The sequence below is a fragment of the Miscanthus floridulus genome, chromosome 19 (assembly GCF_019320115.1).
Source record: "Miscanthus floridulus cultivar M001 chromosome 19, ASM1932011v1, whole genome shotgun sequence".
Classification (NCBI taxonomy): Eukaryota; Viridiplantae; Streptophyta; class Magnoliopsida; order Poales; family Poaceae; genus Miscanthus; species Miscanthus floridulus.
The window spans coordinates 23678190-23698990 of record NC_089598.1 but is presented as its reverse complement, the minus strand read 5'-3'; the positions used below and the strand labels follow the sequence as shown (position 1 = coordinate 23698990).

At 44.3% G+C, this 20801-nt stretch overlaps 1 pseudogene; it reads left to right on the top strand.

Moving 5' to 3' along the window:
• The window catches only part of LOC136525729 (alpha-terpineol synthase, chloroplastic-like), a 57063-nt pseudogene extending 36709 nt beyond the window's left edge, over positions 1 to 20354 (top strand).
• Positions 20355 to 20801: the final 447 nt, after the last annotated feature.

Genomic DNA, 20801 nt, shown 5'->3' with positions numbered 1-20801 from the left:
AACTTGGGTATGGTCTAGCACCATAGTAAGAACTGGAATATAAAAGATGGTAAAGTGGTTCTGATTGCTTACCACATGTTTGAAAGTAGCATATGTGCTTACATAGAATGGTTAGTTAATGAACTAATGATGACTGCTAATAAAATTGAATATAAGAACGCACGTCTAATAATGCTTCCGTAGATGCAATAACCCACAAGCCAAATAAGCCTTGCATATCCTTAGAGTCTTTTATTTTCCTCCTATCGGGTAAGTCTTGCTGAGTACAATCGAGTACTCAGGGTTTTATTCCCCTTGTTGCAGGTGACCGAGGGATGGCAGACGGTTTTTGTGGGAACCTCCTGGTAGGCTCGATGAGGATTTCCGTACGTTGCTGACGTAGAGTTTATTCAAAAATTTCACAAAATGTTTTTGCAAAGGAAAATACTTATGGCCTGTTATCATTCCATGTATATAAATGTTCCTCATGTTAGCGCTTAAACTTGTCGTTATATACATTTCCGTTGAAAACTCTGATAACATTGTTATATTCCGCTGTTATAATCAATTGAGGTAATATTCTACTACTTTAATAAAGTGATGTAAGAAATGTCTTAAGAATGTTATAAGCTTTATTCTCTCATTTATGATCCTGGCGGAAAAATATGGATTTTTGAGTTCTCCCTTGGGGTGTGCTCGACAGAACGGCACAATTTAGTGCACTCTCTTGGGTACTTAGTGTCTAATGGAAGACAAGTACCCTTGGGAGGGCATTAGATTAGGCAGTTCTGCCACAATTCATAGGGCATATGGAGGCAAAGTGTGATATTCCAATTGCAGAAAAGAGATTAAACTTTAGCTTGTCCCTCTATGTTCCTCTAGTACACTTTGATGATCCCCGATGCTGGTTTCTGCCTAATAGGATGGGTCAATCCTCTCACAAACCCCAAGCCTCCTCCCTATGGCGTGCCCCAATACCTACAAATGTGGGCCTCCTAGAGGGTGTGGAGTTGGTTTTGAAGGAGGTGGCTCGCATGTCCATGACAGATAAGAATTTATAGGGTAATGATGCAAAGCAAGTTGGTGAGTTTTGTGGTGAGAACAAGGATGTTGGGGTACAAAATAAGGAGCAACATGCTGATGCAATCAACTTGGACCAAGCCAATTCTTCAGGCTCCACTAGTACAAAGAAACGAAAGGGTTGGAAATGCAGAGAACGAGATGGTTTAGTAGTGCAAAGCAACATCATTGTCAACACATCACTTGAGAATCAAGGTAAGCAGGGGGGCAATGGCGGGCGACCTCTCTTAGATCTAGATGATGACAGTGACATGGAACCAACACTCAAAAAAAGTTTTTCTAAGGGCCTACACTCTCTAAATGGAATAGTGATGAATCGAGGGACAATGGCAGGAGTCCAAAGGAAGTAGATGGTGGTACGGCAGCGAGCGGTCCAGGGGCTACCACCAATCTATCGGGCGCTAATGTGAGCACCCGGCAGTGTGACAGAACCACTCGAAATAATACGCTTACGGAGGTGCTCGTCTTCCACCAGACACTAATCACTCCAAAAGCAAGCTACAGCGGGCGGTATCCATCGAGCACACCCCAAGGGAGAACCCAAAAGATCCACATTTTTCCCATGGATCCAATAATGAGAATGAGTTACAATACTTGTCCATTTCATACACCAGAAGTTCTTAAAAATTACATTAGTACATTACCAAATGTCAGAGTGCGGAATAATAAACAGCGGAATTGAAAAATAAACATCTAGCGATAAGGAACGAGGATCCGTCTGAGCCCACCAGAAGAATCTACCACACAATGGTACTTCTCATGCTTTACTGACTAGTGGGAATAATTTCCTGACTCCAAGGAATATGATAAGCTTTATGGTTTGCTGGTTTTCTTTTGGCAGAAAGCAATACTAATAATGAGTCCTTATTTATGTTATTATTATCAGCCGTATTAAGTTATTATCTATCCAGTCTATATAAGCACCTGTTCTACTTTCAAGCAAGAGTTGAGCAATCAATTCCATTTCATCACCTTTCAACTTTCAGTTCTTACTACAGTGCTAAACCGTAGACAAGCCGTACCGGAACGCCGGTGATTCGTGAATCAATGCCCCCAGCTAGGTACCCCGAAAACACATGCCTCGCTTGTACCCCAGGCACAAGCAGGACTAACCCATCACCCTCCTGTCCTAGGTGTCTAGGTCCCCGTCCAAACTTGGACTCCAAGCCCTCACTCCTGAGTCCCAAACTCAGTGCGGTGCAAGGACCTCCACCATCCCCGCCTCCAATCAGTCGGTCTAGAAAGAGCTGGATCCACGACAAGAGAGCAACAAGTCTTCCCTACGCCCATACCCAAGTATGTGCTCGGGATAATAAGTCTGTGACTTGCCTAGAGCCATATGCAACGATCGGTCCTTAATTGACATAGACAAGGAAAAAAGTGTAACCGAGCTATGCCTCGTTGGCCGTAGGACACAACCTTTTACACCCACCAGTATCCAAACCATATCCCTGCTCGGTCACCATTTTCCTTTCCACCATTTTATCATGAGTGATCATATTTATCACCTATTTGTGAGTAACGGCAGGTTACTAGTGCTACCGATATCCTGAGCATAGCAACTACTCAACCTATACTAGTAGGACTCATGGGTAGATATATTTATGCATGTAGTTTCCATAAAATTCCTGTAACTTAAATGCACATCATATATATATATATATTCAGTGATTATAAAATAGGGGTTATGCACTGGGGCTTGCCTTGGGCAGGCGACGGATCAGCAAGGTCAGTACCAAAAGGCTCCGGGGCTCCCTCCTACATGAGGATCTCCTCCTCGTACTCCTCAATGACTTCCTCATACTCCTATTCATCCACGAGCACGAACTCGACCAACTCATGATCTACATGCATGAAATGATGATGAAATACTTAGTAATATGGCAACAACAACTCTTAAAATAAAAATGCATATGTCTAACTACGAGCTAGTGCTACCTGCTAAGGTACTAAGTTACCTATTGTTACCCCTAACAAGTATGAAGCATGACATACATTATTACAGCAACTAAGGTATTCTTACTCCTAATACCGCTTTAATCTATATACGATAAAACAAGGATAATAGCTACTCTATTTATCAACTCACTCTAGGGCTACAAAATTTATAGCAAGTACATAATAATCTAGTGAGCCTACTGTAAAATTTTTATAGCTATAGCCAACAACAATTTACCATAAAAATTCCTACAAATATTAATCTACATAATACTAAGCTCTCTAGTTTGGATTTATGAACCTATCACTATCATAGTTATCTGTAAACTAACTACACTAACAGATAGATGGCATTTTTGTGAATCTAACAAACTTGGTTTCACTATTTTTGGGCATCTATAGAATTTACTATAATTTATCAAAGTTCAGCTCAAAAGTTAATTGAATAAACGTTTATACTTCACTGAAAATTTGAAAATGTATTCTACTCGAGATGTGGCTCGGCCCACCACAGCGACCCGCATGCGTGCACTAGCGCGGCCCATGCGGTGACCCATTCCCACGACCGCGACCCAATGCGGGGAGACCCACGCGCACGCGCCAGCAATTATGCAAAAGAGATCTCATACTTTAGCTAAATGAATCTGCAGTCCCTTCTACTATTCCACTCTCTCACTGATGCTCGCACTTAACCCTCGGTTCTTTTCTAATTTACGTTGCGACACCCCTGGCCGGACTTAACAGAGACCACGGCCTCACCGGCCAAACATTGGCGAGCACAGACCTCTCCGGCACCAACCAGCACCACCATGAGCCTCTACGTGCAATGCGCAATAGATCAAGATAACAAATGCCAAGAATGGCATAGCACGAAGGCGTGGCCACGCGCCGTGGCGAGGTCTGGCCACAGCAACCCAACGCTGGCGAAATCACCTAACACCACACCTTTACCGCTGCCTAGTATCCATCTACAGACTAAGAGCAACAACATCGAAGCCCTAATTGAATCACTACCGCGCCCAATCGAGCTAGCCATAGGAACGACATCTAAGCCAGCTCGCCGACGGTAGCCAACGCGTCCAAGATGACCTAGCCCCTAATTGGCTCAACCGCCTATCCTAGGAGCAAGAGGGCCTCACCAGAGATGTGATCGATGGGCTGGGCAAAGTCATGAGGAACGGCAATAGGCAAGCCACGTGCGCGAGGTTGCTCCGGTTCACGCCGGCCACGGTGAAGGTGTTCCTAGCGCCCTGCTACCCGTCGGTGGAGTCACTACACGTGCAAGGCAAATGAGTCAAGGAGAGGCAATAGCCCTGCTCGATTAAGACAAAAGAGCAAGGAGCATTGCCCTGGCCGAGCACTCTCCTTGCCAGTCATGGCAGACCATCGAGGGGAAAATTCTCCCCATTACCTCACCATAGGAAGGAAGCTCGTCGAGATGACTCCAATCGGAAGCTAACTACCCTAGCTATTTGGGTGCACGGTGAATTGGAAGGAGATGGACTACACACGGCCAATTTGAGCGGTGATGGCGTTCGGCTTAATGGGGTCGACGGCGACGGCGACGGTGAAAACTTAAATTGGTGCCCGACATCATACTACCGCCTAGGACAAGTTAGGCATGAAGTTGTACCCCCACTCATCCTCCAAATGTGGGCAATTGCAAGGGGGGACTGGCTCAATGAGTTAGGCCTTGGCGTGGCGCGGCCGACCAGCGATCCTCTAGGCGACACGATGGAAACGTGGCGTGTCCTCGTGCGCAAACGTGAAGGCGAGGGCCAGCAGGGCCAACCCATGCGCGTGTAGCCGAAACATCAACGGGAGCAATAGCTATGCAGGCGGTGTGCGTGAGCGCGCTTGGGCGAGCGGCGACACCGGTTCGGATGAGCCAAAAACACAGGCAGACACGATGGTGGGCAGTGGGCGTAGGCGACATGATGGAGGAGGTAGAGCAGCCAGGCCCGCTGGACCCCAGCGCACGCGTGTGTGCACGAGTCGCGAGCCAGGCACGGCAACGGCGGTGTGGTCCGACAGTAGTGATGGCCAAATGGCTAGCGTACCGCGATGACGTGCGGGCAGCGTGACTAGACACGTGCGGCGTGTGTGAGCTGCGTGCTAGAGCGCGGCGGTAGGAGGCCATGGCCAGTAGTGTAGGGGCCACACGTGCGGGCGTGCGTGCGTAGACGTGGCAGTGGCAATGCGGCCGGTGTGGCAATGCGCACTGGGTAGGCCAGTGCAGCGATGCTAGGCCGAACCGAGGCGGTGACCGCACCCAGAGGTAGAAACCGTGTCGTGCACGCTTTTTAAAGTTGCTACAAAAACCAATTCGATGATCCAAAAGCCAAACCAGTTATTCTATCCTCAAGAAGGTACATAGGGCTATCAAACTAAGCCAAAACATCTTGCCACTGCTTAACCCGATCATTCTATAAAAATTGTCGAACATGGCTTCATCGACCCATTTTCAGACTTACGCAAAATGACTAAGATTCAAACGGTTTCGCGTTGAATTCCTTTTCCAAGCTACTTGATACACTAGCTAGCGAACCCCATCCTTGACCGCACGTATTTTATCATCGCCTACGAAATTCGTACTACGAACTTTATGAAAGTTTTGCATAAGCGTTCTATCACCACTTCCTTGATGTAAAAAGTGAAAAGCTAGATGGAATAAAAGGGAGTAGCACATTTGTTTATGGAGGTTGTTGTCCTTTCATCTATGTGTCTCCTTGGTTTGTGCCTGATTGCTTTCTTGGCCATCCATATAGGGTCTACATGATAAAGCTGGATAAGAGAAATCTGCCAGAGTTCGGTCAATGTGGGGGATAACTGACCTAATGGTAAAGTTTATACAATCTATGCACTTGAAATCACAGGTTATAAATCCTAATTTTGTTAGTGAGGAAAAGGAATATGCGGCTGATGAATTCATCAGGGTGACCTTCCCTGATATGTCAGCGAGGGAAGCTGCTAGGTTGGTCGCTATTTACAGAGGGGAAAACCTAGAGCTTGGGCTTTGTGCTATTCTTCAACAAAATGTCGTGGAACTGAAAATGGAGTTGGGTGTTCTTGGTAAGCGCCATAATATAGAGTTCAGTATCATTGTGGACAACCAAGATCTCAATGCAAATTCTTAGGTTAGCAAGGTGTTGTCAAGCGGCGTAGGGATGTTTGTGATTAGTCATCCCTCAACCTAATGGGCCCTCATGGCAAGGCCTGTCAGGAGTAATGAATCTATTAAGCTGGAACTGCCAAGGGCTGGGACTCTCTCAGACAGTTCAAAAGCTTGTTGCTCTTGTTGGAGCAAATAGACCCATCTAGTGTTTTTATCTGAAACTAGAATGTCAGGCATTCGTGCTGAGAATTTGAGGTGGAGATTGGGATTGAAACATGCTGTTGTTGTTGATAGTACTGGTATAGGTGGTGGTTTGGCTTTGTATTGGCATGAGTCGGTTGATGTGCATTTGATTGAAAAGCATAGATGTTTTATTGATGTACATGTGCGTGAATTGAGTTCTTCACCTCGGTTCTGCATCACTTTTGTCTATGGTGAACCTAGAATAGAAGACAAACATTTTATGTGGGAGTTGATGCAAAGGCTGCATGGGGCGTCGGCTGAACCTTGGATGCTTATTGGTGATTTTAATGAAACTATGTGAAGCCATGAACATTTCTCAGCTTGCCAGAGATCGAAACGACAGATGGATGCATTCCGAGACGTGCTTGCTGACTGTGGCCTGACAGACCTTGGCTTTGTGGGCTTGCCTTTCATGTATGATAATGGAAGGGAAGGCAATGCTAATGAGAAGGTACGTCTAGATAGGGCGGTGGTCGATCCTAGTTGCAGAGATTTGTTCAGCGTGTCTACACTTCATCACTTAGTGTCATCTAGATCGGATCATTGCCCGCTGATGTTAGAAATTAAAAAGGAGAGTTCAGAGAGGCACAAACCAAGGATTTTCCGTTACGAAATAATGTGGGAGCGGTTAGAATCTTTGGCTCTGGAGATAAAAGAAGCATGGTGCTCAACTCCTAACAGGAAAGGTTTGGGTGGTATTGCTAAGGCACTAGTGCATGTTCAGCATGCTCTTCGCTCCTAGAGCAAGGAGAATTTTGGTGCTGTCACAAAGGAGTTGGAGGGTTTACGTGATAGGTTGGAAACTTTGCCAGTTGCTCCATAGGCTAGCAGGGCTGACATCCGTAACCTTACCAATAGGATGGATGAATTGCTCTATCACGAGGAGATGATGTGGCTGCAGCGTTCTCAGATTGCTTGGCTTAGGGAAGGTGATCGTAATACCCGTTATTTTCATAGGCAGGCGATGTGGAGGGCCCAAAAACAAGATCACTAAGCTAAAAAATCAGAATGTAGAGTGGTGCGAAGACCCGAAAGTGTTGCAAGCCATGTCGGTGGATTTCTTTCATGATCTCTATACTGCTGATTCTAATGTGGATCCATCTGAACTTGTTGATTTAATGAGTACTAAAATTACTGATGATATGATGAAGCTCTGTGCAGGGCCACTAAAGGCGCCTGGGCCAGATGGATTCCTAGTTTGTTTCTACCAACGTCATTGGGAGGTACTAAGAGATGATGTGGTGGTTGCAGTGCAAAAATTTTTTGAGGATGGCATTTTACCAAGCGGGATCAATGATACAACTATTGTGCTTATCCCGAAGGGTCCCAGCCCAGAAGAACTAAAAGACTTTCATCCAATAAGTCTATGCAATGTGATATATAAGATAATATCCAAGTGTCTGGTCAACCGCCTCCGGCCTCTTCTAGACCAGATTATTTCCCAAAAATAGAGTGCCTTCGTTCTAGGGCGGATGATTACAGATAATGCCTTGATTGCTTTTGAGTGCATCCATGCTATATAGAAAACAAATGGGGAGGTGTTTTATGCTTACAAGTTGGATTTGTCGAAAGCATATGACCGTGTTGATTGGGGATTTTTAAAAAAGGATGAGGGAGAAGCTAGGCTTTTAAAGTAAGTGGGTGCAGTGGGTCATGACTTGTGTCTCCACTATTCGCTACTCTGTTTGCTTCAATGGGGTGCCCTCGCACTCCTTTTCCCTGTCTCGTGGTCTACGTCAAGGTGATCCACTATCTCAATATTTATTTCTCCTAGTTGCTGATGGTCTTTCTTCTCTATTGAGGCATTACGAGAGTGTGGGATAGATCAGTGGACTGAAGATTTGTAGGCGCGCACCGAGAATCACACATATGTTATTCACGGATGATTCTCTTTTCTTCTGGGTGAATCAGGTTAAAGTTGCTGTAGTTAAGCACGCTCTTACTGTCTTTGAAAGGTACATAGGTCAGCAGTTGAGTCCAAGTGAGTGTTCATTGTTCATGAGTGAGAATGCACAGGAGGGTGTCAGAAACCAGATTAGAGAGATTTTGGGAGTTTAGAGAATTGATTTCAAAGCTAAATACTTGGGGTTACTGACACCTATGGGTAGGTTGAAAAGGGGAGTTTTCCAACCTTTAGAAGAAAGATTTCATAAACGGATGACTGCATGGAAGGAGAAGGAGTTGTCTGTGGCTAGGAAGGAAGTTCTAATTAAGTTGGTGGCACAAGCCTTGCCCAATTATGTGATGAGTGTCTTCAAGTTGCTTGTAACTCTTTATGATAATTTGATGAAGCATATACGAGCATACTAGTGGGGTTCAGAAAATGGTCGCAGGAAAGTTCAGTGGGTACCCTAGGAAAGAATGATTATGCCAAAAGGTTTTGGGGTATGGGCTTTAGAGATCTTCGGTTGGTGAACCAGGCTTGGCATGGCGACTGATCTTCCACCCTGAAAGTCTTTTGTGCGAGAGTGCTGAAAGCTAAGTACTTCCCACAAGGGAATTTTTTGGACACGGTCCCTGCAGGACATGCCTCCCCTTCATGGAGGGGAATAGAACATGGATTGGCCCTTCTAAAGCAAGGGGCAATATATAGAGTGGGTGATGGAAAGAGCATTCACATTTGACTTGACAATTGGATCCCTAGAGAACACGGGTTGAAACCTGTGGGAAGTGTTCAGCATTGTAGGTTGAGATGTGTTTCTCATTTGATTGATGCTCAATCTGGATCATGGGATGAAATGTTGGTGAGGAGATCACCAACAAAAAGGGGATATTTGCATTGAGAGTGTAGGCACCGAAGATCAACTTGCCGATATATTCACCAAGCCATTGGATGAGAAAAGGTTTTGCAAGCTAAGGAATGAGTTGAACATATTGGATTTCTCAAATATGTGTTGATGCACCCCCACTTATATAACATGCCTCTCCTTCGAGTAATCCAAGGTAAAAGTTGATTGGCATGGCATACATCCTTGCTAAGGACATGTTTAGGGCATCTAGACATCTTTCACATTTGATAGGCTCATTCATGAAAATCAAATGAATTTGATTATTGTATGGTACCACTATTGCTTCTATGCTTATTTTGATCTAGTGGTAGCATATGACATGTTTGTGGGCTTGTAAACCTAGTGTTTGATCTAGAAAATGAGCTCTAAGTGTTTAACTCAACATGGTACAAGATAACCCTTATTTGGAGGTGTGAAGAAGCTTGTCCTTGGATCAAACCCAGTTAAATATCTTTGGCAAATGATCTAGATTGGACCAAATTTGGGAAAATGATCCTCACCCCATTGATTGACATTGATAATCTCAACCTATCTATAATTTAAGCCTTTGTGGTTATTGATGACAAAGGGGGAGAAATAGTGTACAAAGATAGTGAAAAGACAACAAACAGGGAGAATTTGACATAGGGGAAGAGATATGATAAAGGAAGGGGATCAATTAACGAGCACACAAGTAGGGTGAGCAAGCTCATGAACTTGTATGGTGCATTTGAATGTGCATTTTCATATGTTTGCTTGCATGGGACAAGTTTAAATTTCAATATCCATGCTTGTGTGGTGTATGCTAGTTGTAGGTTTGAATGATGAAATGAAAATCTAGCATGCATAAGTTTATCTAGTGATTTCATTTCCAAGTGTTTCCAAGTGGTATCGAGCTAACCATGGTGCTAAGGATGGTATAATGGTGCACTCCGATTGGTATCATGCGTCAAAGGTCCATCTTTTATACCTTAGCATCATTTGGTAGACATTGTCTCCTATATCTCCTATCTAAGCATATGTGCAAGCCACAATCCAAACTCTTAGCACATATGTAGGGGGAGCAATTGCTACCATTTGGGGTTCATGAAAACTGTCCATATCCTTTTACACATGGTAAATATGCTTGGACAAGCAACATGGATTCAATTGAATTTCAATTCATATCTTTGTAAAAGGGTTGTCATCAATTACCAAAAAGGGGGAGATTGTAAGCTCTAGTTTGGTTTTGGTGAATTGATGAAACCCTAAGTGCTAACCTAGTTTATCAAGTGATTATGAGATAGGTGGCACTACTCCAAGTGATGAAGAAATTGTGAAGATCATGATGATGGTGATACCATGGTGATGATCAAGCGCTTGGACTTGAAAAGAAGAAAGAGAAAAACAAAAGGCTCAAGGCAAAGATATAAATGGTAGGAGCTATTTTGTTTTGGTGATCAAGACACTTAGAGAGTGTGATCACATTTAGGTTCGATAGCCATACTATTAAGAGGGGTGAAACTCGTATCGAAATGCGTTTATCAAAGTACCACTAGATGCTCTAACTCATTGCATATGCATTTAGGATCTAGTGGAGTGCTAACACCCTTGAAAATGTTTGTGAAAATATGCTAACACATGTGCACAAGGTGATACACTTGGTGGTTGGCACAATTGAGCAAGGGTTAGAAACTTCACCAGCGAAGTGTCCACCCGTAGAGTGCGGACAGTCTGACGATGCCACCAGTGCCCTATACAGAAAAGACGGAGGTCACTGTAAGTGACCAGATGCTGGTCTTGGAAGGACTGGCGCGTCCGATCAGTAGAAGCAGCGAAGACACTGGCATCAGTCTCTGATCGGACGCTGGGTCACTTAGTGACCGGACGCTGATGGGGTGCGTCTAGTCCTGCTGATGTGGCAGTGCACAGACGAGACGCCGAGTGACCGGACGCTGGGTGAGTCCGGTCGAGCATGATCGGACACGTCCAGTCGTGATTTTTCGTTTCTAGATGCTTACTAGAAATGACCGGACGCTGAGGTCCAGCATTCGATCACTTCATAGTAGCGCGTCTGGTCATCACTTGACCGTTGGGATCGAGCGCTCAGTATTTGAAGACAGGGGACACGTGGCATGCATCGCACGACCGGACGCTAGGGTCTAGCATCCGGTCAATCTGACCGGAGCATCCGGTCACCCCGTGTTCAGTGCAATGAGGAGCCCAACGGCTCTATTCATAAGGGCTCTCTATTTAAGCCCCATGGCCGGCTCAAGCTCACTCTCTTGGCCATTTGTATTGACATAGCAACCTTGTGAGCTTAGCCAAAGCCCTCCCACTCATCTCCATCATTGATTCATCATCTTTGTGAGATTGGGAGAGAATCCAAGTGTATTGCTTAAGTGTTTGCATCTAGAGACACTTGGTGTTTGTGTTTTGCTACGGGGTTTGCTTGTTACTCTTGGCGGTTGCCGCCACCTAGATGGCTTGGAGCAGCGAGGATCATCGAGCGGAGGTTGGTGATTGTCTCTGGCTCCGATCGTGATGATTGTGAGGGGTTCTTGACCTTTCCCCGGCGGAGAGCCAAAAGGTACTCTAGTGAATTGCTCATGGCTTGTGTGATCCTCATCTTGTGTTGGTTGTGTGGCACCCTATTGAGGGTTTGGCGTGTGATGCCAATTAGCGCGTGAACCTCCAAGTGAGTGAATTGCCACAATGAGGACTAGCTTGCCGGCAAGCAAGTGAACCTCGGTAAAAATCATTGTGTCATCATTTGATTCTGAGGTGATTGGTCTTCATTGGTTTTCATTCTTGTGATTGATTGGTTCATTCCTCGACACGGCGGTATAACTATCTTGCTCTCTCTCTTTACATTACCGTAAACTAGTTATCAAGCTCTTTAGTGTAGCTAGTTGTGAGAGCTTGTTAGTTTGGTTAGTGTGGCTCTTTAGTTAGCCTTTAAGAGCACACTAACTTAGTGTAGTGCCATAGTCATTGTGTGGTTAGAATCTATAGAAACTAGAATTGTGGTAGGTGGCTTGAATTTTTAGTAGGCTAGCGCAACACTTGCTTCGCCTCATAATTGTCTAACCGGTTTGCTAAGTGTTGTTGTAGAAATTTTTAATAGGCTATTCACCCCCCTCTAGCCATTAGGACCTTTCACTAGTGTTTACTGGACCCAATTGGTTGTTAGTCCTCATGAGCAGATTCACGGTAGAGGTGAATGCAAACTTGCTTATGCTCTGATGGAGGGTTTGGAGTGTACGCAACGGCGTCCTGCGCGCCGGACAAAAGGTTTCTGTGGAGGGGTCCATCATTTTCTTAACACGATATATGGACTCTCTTCTACAATGCCGTCAGGGAAGCTTGCAACATGATAATAAGGGGACGTAGTGTGCACTTATGGGGAACAGGCGCCCCTCTGTAGCTAATCAACGGGTTTAGAAATGGTGGAGCCCTCCGCCGCCGGGTTCCTTGAAGATTAATGTTGTTGGTGTCTTCATCCCTAGCTCGGGGCCCGCTGCTGTGGGTGTGGTGATCAGAGATCATGCAGGTCAAGCAAAATTGGCATCATGGCGTGTGCTTTCATATTGTAGGGATGCTGAGGAGGTGAAAGCTGCTGCATGCCACGAAGGGATTACACTTGTTGCACGGTGGCCGGAGACTCATATGGTGTTGGAAACTGATTGTGCTGTGATGGCCACAAAGTTAAAGAACACTGATCAAGACCGCTCGGTGGACTGGTCTCTGGTGCGTGAAGCGCAGATTGCTATGGAGGAGTTGAGTAGTTTAGACATCGTTAAAATTGGTAGGAGTCAAAATAATGTAGTGCATGAACTTGCTCACTTTGCAATTAGGTCGGGTCATAGTGAGGTCTTTTTTGCTTCTTTTCCTAAGTTTGTTTTGTCTCTTGTCTGTAATGGTACTCCTTAATTATTAATAAAGTTTTTGTTCCGCAAAAAAAATAGTTAGGTCGTGTAAGGAAAATGGACCCTAGGCCCATTTACTTTGTATTTTGGTGTTTGATGACTAACATAACCAAATTGGACTAATGAATTTGCAAGTGTTATGTTTTGTAGTTCAATAGGGTGCAAGACGTGACTTGGACAAAGGCGATGTGATGATCCGATGATCAACTCCATAAGCAAGACCTTAGGAGCACAAGAAAAGACACAAGATATCAAGCAAAGTCCAAGCATGAAGATAGGAACCAAGCCGGATGCAAGATCATGAAGAAATGAGCTCACAGAGGGCACAGGACGATGCATAGGACGCTGCATAGGACGCTGCACAGGACGCTCCGATGCATAGGATGCTGCACCAGACGCTGCACAGGACGCTGCACAGGACACTCCGATCAAGCAACAGCAGAGTCAACAGCAGCGACCGGACGCTGCACAGGACACTGCACCGGACGCTCCGATGCATAGGACGCTGCACAGGACGCTGAGTGCCAGAGTCTGGTCAACATCAGTAAGGTTCTAGAGAGCCATTTTTGTGACCGGACGCGTCCGGTCAGTACTGACAGGACGCTGGCCAGAGTCCGGTCAGTAGCAGAAAAGTGGGATTTCGTCCCCAACGGCTACTTTCTCAGTGGGGCTTATAAATAGACCCCCCAACCGGCCATTTGAGGTGTGTGGAGCTGAGGAAACATACCAAGGGTGTTGATACACCATTTTAGTGATCTCCACTTGCATAGTGCTTAGTGTTTCATCAGGTGATTAGCGTAGGTGCTTTGCGAAGTGCTTAGGTTGATTAGACCACCGCTTATGCACTTGCTCTAGGTTTAGTCCTAGTGTTTAGTGAGGTTTACATACCTCTTACCACCCGGTGCTTGCGAGCACCATTGTTGTACATCAGAGGGGCTTGAAGTCTTGCGAGATCACACCAACCGCGTTTGTGGTGTGGCTGCCACCGTGTATTGGAGGGAACAAGGCCTGCGGCGTTTCGGCCGGAAGCTTGATAGTGAAGACGGCGGGGAGCATCCGGGAGAGGCTTGCCGGAAGGCACGTCAGAGACCCACTTGCGTGTGGGGAAGGCCCGAGGCTATCCACGGAGTTACCCAACCGAGAGCTTGGCCCTTGCGAGGGATTCCTTGCAAGGGGCTCCAATGAGGACTAGGGGAAAGCTTGCGCGCTTCTCGATACCTCGGTAAAAATACCAGAGTCATCGATGGGAGTTTGCATATCTCTACCTTGCTCTTTAGCTTCCGCATTTGCATTGATTACTTTACTACATTTGCGGTAGAGATAGCAACACACTAGTAAAACCGCAGTTGCACATTTAGATAGTTTATCTTTTGCATAGGTTTTGCTAAGGTTAGAAAAAGAGGCCATAGTTTAGAGTTAGAATTTTTAAGTTGCCTAATTCACCCCCCCCCCTCTTAGGCGTCATGGTCCCTTCAATTTGTATCAGAGCCGGTTGGCTCATATTTGGACCTTTTGGCTTAACCGCCGTTGAGCCGACGCTATTGTAGAGTGGTTGGGATGGATACCGCTAGGCCTCCACAATTTGATGGCACTAACTTCCTCTACTATAAGGCTAGAATGGCTTGCCACCTTGAGGCGGTTGATTTAGGTGTATGGAGAGTCACTCGTGACGGGATGAAACCCATTAAGAATCCCGAAAAGCCCACAAAGAGTGATGAAAAAGAAATGCATTTTAATGATAGAGCTAAGAATTGCTTGTTTGAATCATTTAGCATGGATGTGTTTAACCAAGTGTTCACCTTAAATATGGCACATGAAATTTGGTTAAAACTCCAAGAGCTCCATGACGGCACAAATAATGTCCGTGAGCAAAAACATTGTCTAGCTAAGCAAAATTATGATTCCTTTGCTATGAATGATGATGAGCTTGTTCGTGATATGTATTCTTGATTGAATCTAATTATCAATGAGCTCCATTCAATAGGATTATTAAAGCTAGATGATGCGGACATTGTGAGGAAGATCATCTCTGTTCTACCATAAAAGAAATATGCAAGCATCATCACCATCCTTCACAACATGGAGAACTTGAGCACCATGACCCCGGGCATTGTCATTGGCAAGCTAGTGGCATTTGAAATGTCACGTAAGATGGGTCAAGGAGAAGCATCTTCATCAAGCAAAGGCAAAGCTCTTGCTTGTAGCGAGAAGAAAAAGATGAAGGGCAAGAAAGTTGAGTCAAGCTCAAGCTCAAGCTCCTCAAGTGAAGAAGAAGAAGAAGATGATGATGATGATGATGATGAACCAGAATCAAGTGATGATGATCAATCTTCCTCCTCCACCTCCGACCTTGATGAAGAATCAATCAAACTTATCAAAAAGGTGGAGAAGATGATCGTAAGGCTCAATGTCAAGGGTGTGCCCATCCAAATTCAAGACCTCGTTTTCACTAATCAAAGAAACGAGCAAAGAAAGAGAGGATGCTATGGATGCGGTGAGTTGGGGCACTTTGTGGAAGTTTGTCCAAACAAGCCCACACCCAAGGCAAAGAAGAAGGCGTGCAAGAACAAAGCCCTCACATCAATAAGGTCATGGGATGATTCTTCAAGTGAAGAAGATCATCACAAGAGGCGAGGGCGCAAGCACTCATCATCAAGCTCTTCTCGTGTGTGCCTTATGGCACGAGGTAATGAAAGCTCATCCTCTAGTGAGAGCGATAGTGATGATGATTTGCCTTCTTATAATACAATTGCGCAACAAAATCGTAAATATGCTAAAGTTTGCACTAGTCAACAAAAGAAGCTCAAAAATTTAAAAGAAGAGCTAGGTAGTTCACAAAAGGCATACAAAACCTTACTTGAACAATATGAGAACTTTGCTAATCTCAATGTTGAACTATCTATTAAAATTGAGAAACTTGAGACTAGTGCAACAACAAATGCATGCACAATCAATGATGAGCAACTCTTAAAGAAAAATGAAAAATTAAAAGAAAAGTTAGCTAGCTCACAAGAAGCATATAATAGTTTGCTTGCTAAAATGGAAACCATGTGCAAACATTGTGATGAGCTAACTAATAAAGTTGCTAATCTTGAAGCCGTTAACACAACCCCCACCAAGGCATCTAAAAAGAAAAGTTCTATCTTTAACATGTCTAAAAAGGATGCCTCTACTTCTTGTAATGATTTATGTTTAGACTCACCTTTGTGCAACCAAGTTTGTGTTGAGAAAGTTATTGTAGATACATGCACACAAGAGGTTGCAAAGGAGAATGAGCAACTCAAGCAAGAAGTAGCTCGCCTCACCAAGGACTTGACTCAAGTGAAAGGCAAGGCGAAGCAAACCCAACTTCATCAAGATAACACCATCAAGGGAGTGAAGAAGCTTGATGAAGAACAAACCATGGTTTGTTACGTGTGCCACAAGGAAGGTCACAAGTCCTATGAGTGCAAGGTGAAGAATGGGGGAGGAGCAAAGAAGAAGGAGAAAAAGCAAACAAGCAAGCTCTCCAACACCTACACCAACAAGGTGGACAAGAAGGCCTCCACGCCTTATCTCTTGAAGAAGAAGAAAAATGACAAGGTGGTGGCCATCAAGGTGAACAAGCAAGCCAACAATGGGGTCAAACGCTTTTGGGTGCCAAAGGAAATCATTTCCAACATGAAGAGCACTAAGAAGGTTTGGATCCCGAAAGGGAAGTGAGAAGTCCGTCGGACTTCGGGGAATTTGGAGACTTGGCAAAGTTTGGGTGCATTTCATGGGGTGCATCATGATGGACAAAGTCATTGCCAAGTAGGTTAGTGAATACTATGGACCCAAATTCCCCTTCCCATGTTAGGTAACTAGATGTCATTACTTTCAAATAGTATTCATTTCAATTGGTTTTGTTTTTTAATTGATATACTTTTAAAGCATCTAGTTATCTTTCATGCCTATGTTTGCATTTACATGCTTAAATCTTTTGTCATGCATTCAATAGGTATATCATATGGTAGGCTTGCTCGGTTTCATTATCAACCCTTGGAGCAAACCTACATGATTTAAAATTGTTTAGGAGCACGGCACATAGCTTGTTTTACAATTATTTATCTAATATGTGCCAAAGTCTAAATTGTAGATAATCTCTCCAAAAATGTGCACAAATTTTACAAGTAGTCAACACTTGTGTGCACAAATTTAGGGGGGAGCTTAATCTACAAGTTGGGTGCTTTGAGACTAACACCTTTTCAAGCTTATCTTATGTAGTAGTCTCATTGCAAGGAAAATGGAGTCCCCGGAGGAAAGCATTATACTCCAATTGATAGAAATCAAATTGATTTTCACATGTGGTATTTCTAAACCGATATCACCATGTTGATCTCACTTTGATATTTATTTGCTTTCTCCATACATTATATAGATTAACCTCTCTTGTGCAATGAATTGCTAATTATGCATATACTTTGCTTTTTACCATATGTATGCATAAATTTAGGGGGAGCTTAGTCTATATAATGTGATAGTCAAGTTTTGTGACCTATTCCAGGCTAATCAAATCATTCATTTGGTTCATAAAGTTTGACCCTTCCTTGTGCTACTAATGTATTCCTTTTGGGTGTTTGATGTCAAAGGGGGAGAATTTGAAGGACCAAAGACAAGCATTGAGTTACAAGTAGTAATGGTCCGAGAAAGGGAGGAAAGTGAATTATGGGTTAGTCTAAGTAATGGGAGAATTTTTTTTAGAAAGCTAGGCTTTAATCCATAATATCACATGGGGACATTTGCAAGGGCAAGATAAGGTTGCATTGCAAGGGCAACATAAGGTTGCATATAGTATCTTATATATAGTATCTTTTAGCATCACATAATCTTGTCCCTTGCATTGCATCCTAGCAAGTAGATAGTTTTTTAATTTCAAAAAATTTATTATTTGCTTGCTTTGGTTGTGTTGTCATCAATCACCAAAAAGGGGGAGATTGTAAGGAAAATGGACCCTAGGCCCATTTACTTTGGATTTTGGTGTTTGATGACTAACACAACTAAATTGGACTAATAAATTTGCAAGTGTTATGTTTTGTAGTTCAATAGGGTGCAAAACGTGACTTGGACAAAGGTGACGTGATGATCTGATGATCAACTCCATAAGCAAGACCTTAGGAGCACAAGAAAAGACACAAGATATCAAGCAAAGTCCAAGCACGAAGATAGGAACCAAGCCGGATGCAAGATCGCGAAGAAACGAGCTCATAGAGGGCACAGGACGCTGCACAGGACGCTCCGATGCACAGGACGCTGCACCGGACACTGCACAGGACGCTCCGATCAAGCAACAGCAGAGTCAACAGCAGCGACCGGACGCTGCACAGGACACTACACCGGACGCTCCGATGCACAGGACGCTGCACAGGACGCTACACAGGACGCTGAGTGCCAGAGTCTTGTCAACATCAGTAAGGTTCCAGAGAGCCGTTTTTGTGACCGGACACGTCCGGTCAGTACTGACAGGACGCTGGCCAGAGTCCGATCAGTAGCAGAAAAGTGGGATTTTATCCCCAACGGCTACTTTCTCGGTGGGGCTTATAAATAGACCCTCCAACCGGCCATTTGAGGTGTGTGGAGCTGATGAAACATACCAAGGGTGTTGATATACCATTTTAGTGATCTCCACTTGCATAGTGCTTAGTGTTTCATCAGGTGATTAGCATAGGTGCTTTGCGAAGTGCTTAGGTTGATTAGACCACTGCTTATGCGCTTGCTCTAGGTTTAGGCCTAGTGTTTAGTGAGGTTTACATACCTCTTACCACCCGGTGCTTGCGAGCATCATTGTTGTACATCGGAGGGGCTTGAAGTCTTGCGAGATCACACCAACCGCGTTTGTGGTGTGGCCACCACCGTGTATTGGAGGGAACAAGGCCCGCGGCGTTTCGGCCGGAAGCTTGATAGTGAAGACGGCGGGGAGCATCCAGGAGAGGCTTGCCGGAAGACACGTCGGAGACCCACTTGCGCGTGGGGAAGGCCCGAGGCTATCCACGGAGTTACCCGACCGAGAGCTTGGCCCTTGCGAGGGATTCCTTGCAAGGGGCTCCAACGAGGACTAGGGGGAAGCTTACGCGCTTCTCGATACCTCGGTAAAAGTACCGGAGTCGTCGATGGGAGTTTGCATATCTCTACCTTGCTCTTTAGCTTCCGCATTTACATTGATTACTTTACTATATTTGCGGTAGAGATAGCAACACACTAGCAAAACCGCAGTTGCACATTTAGATAGTTTATCTTTTGCATAGGTTTTGCTAAGGTTAGAAAAAGAGGCCATAGTTTAGAGTTAGAATTTTTAAGTTGCCTAATTCAACCCTCCCTCTTAGGCGTCATGGTCCCTTCAGGTCGGATATTTCATTCGAATAATTGTATCGGATATCCATTATTAGCCATGGTGTTGTATGCCCAATTTTAATAAACCCTAAGATGAATTTTAGCCCAAAAAGATAAGTGAAGTAGAGTTGCTTATTATTTTTTTTCCTAATGTATTTATAGGTACGAGGTACAACTAATTATGAGGTATTAGTTACCAATGTTTTTGTCCCATGATATGCAGATTGTAGATATAGTAAGAGCCTATAATAAGGAGGTAAAATGGCGTGAGCAAGGGTATGTCCCTGCAACCGTTGAGGAACACTTGCAGGTTTCAGCAAGAAGCGGTGCTTGTCACCTCTTGTCGTGCACATCATTTGTTGGAATGGGAGATGTGGCAGCTCAAGAAGCTTTCGAATGGGTATGTAGTGTGCCTAAAATAGTACAGGCTCTCTGCATTATTCTCAGGCTTTCTGATGATCTCAAGTCATATGAGGTAATATTTATTTGGTTTTGCATCCTATATCAGCTCATTGTTTAGACTTCAGAAATGGGTTTACTCTTTACTGTACCATATCATAAAGCTACGCAATTTTTTTGGCACTGACTATTGTTAGAAAAAAGAGTAAGCACAAAGTGTATTTACAGCTGTTGCCTTCCCAGAAGTATAACCAAGCAATTGCATATATTTGTCCGCAGCGAGAGAAAATGACCTCACATGTTGCTTCGACAATAGAAAGCTGCATGAAAGAGCACAAAGTCCCACTTGAAGTGGCACGTGTGAAGATACAAGAAATGATAGATGAAACGTGGAAAGATTTTAACGAGGAATGGCTGAACATGAACAATCACCAGCCGACGGAGTTACTCGAGAGGATCTTCAACCTGACAAGAACATTGGTGTATATGTACCAACAAGATGACGCGTACACAAATTGTCATGTCATCAAAGACACTATGAACTCTTTGTTTGTGGAGCCTGTTTCGATAGCATAGGACATTCATTGAATAGTTGTGATGCGCCATGGTTGCGAGGACGTGACGTGACTATTGCATTCCTTGTGTTCACGTACTTCGACGACAGATGTCACAACTAGTGACAAAGGAATACGCATCCCTTTTCACTCCTTTCCAAAAAATAGTTTCTTCAACTTGGACACCCAGGGCCGAAGAAGAGCAGCCATTACCTTCTGATGAATAGTAGTTTTATTGCCAAGCCAAATCCTATTCTTGAAGTAGAGTATCTTTCAAAGTGTAACCTAGCACAACTGAAGGAGAAATAACCAATTTGGATAAAAGATCACAAGCCATAAAATCCTTGATGTAGCTTTGCATGACCTCGGTGCGCCACTAAGGAGTGTTAGAAGAAACAACCAAGCAATATGGAGCTGATCATGTGGCCGGTGGGACAGAGCATCAACGATATGGTTATCGCACCCCTTT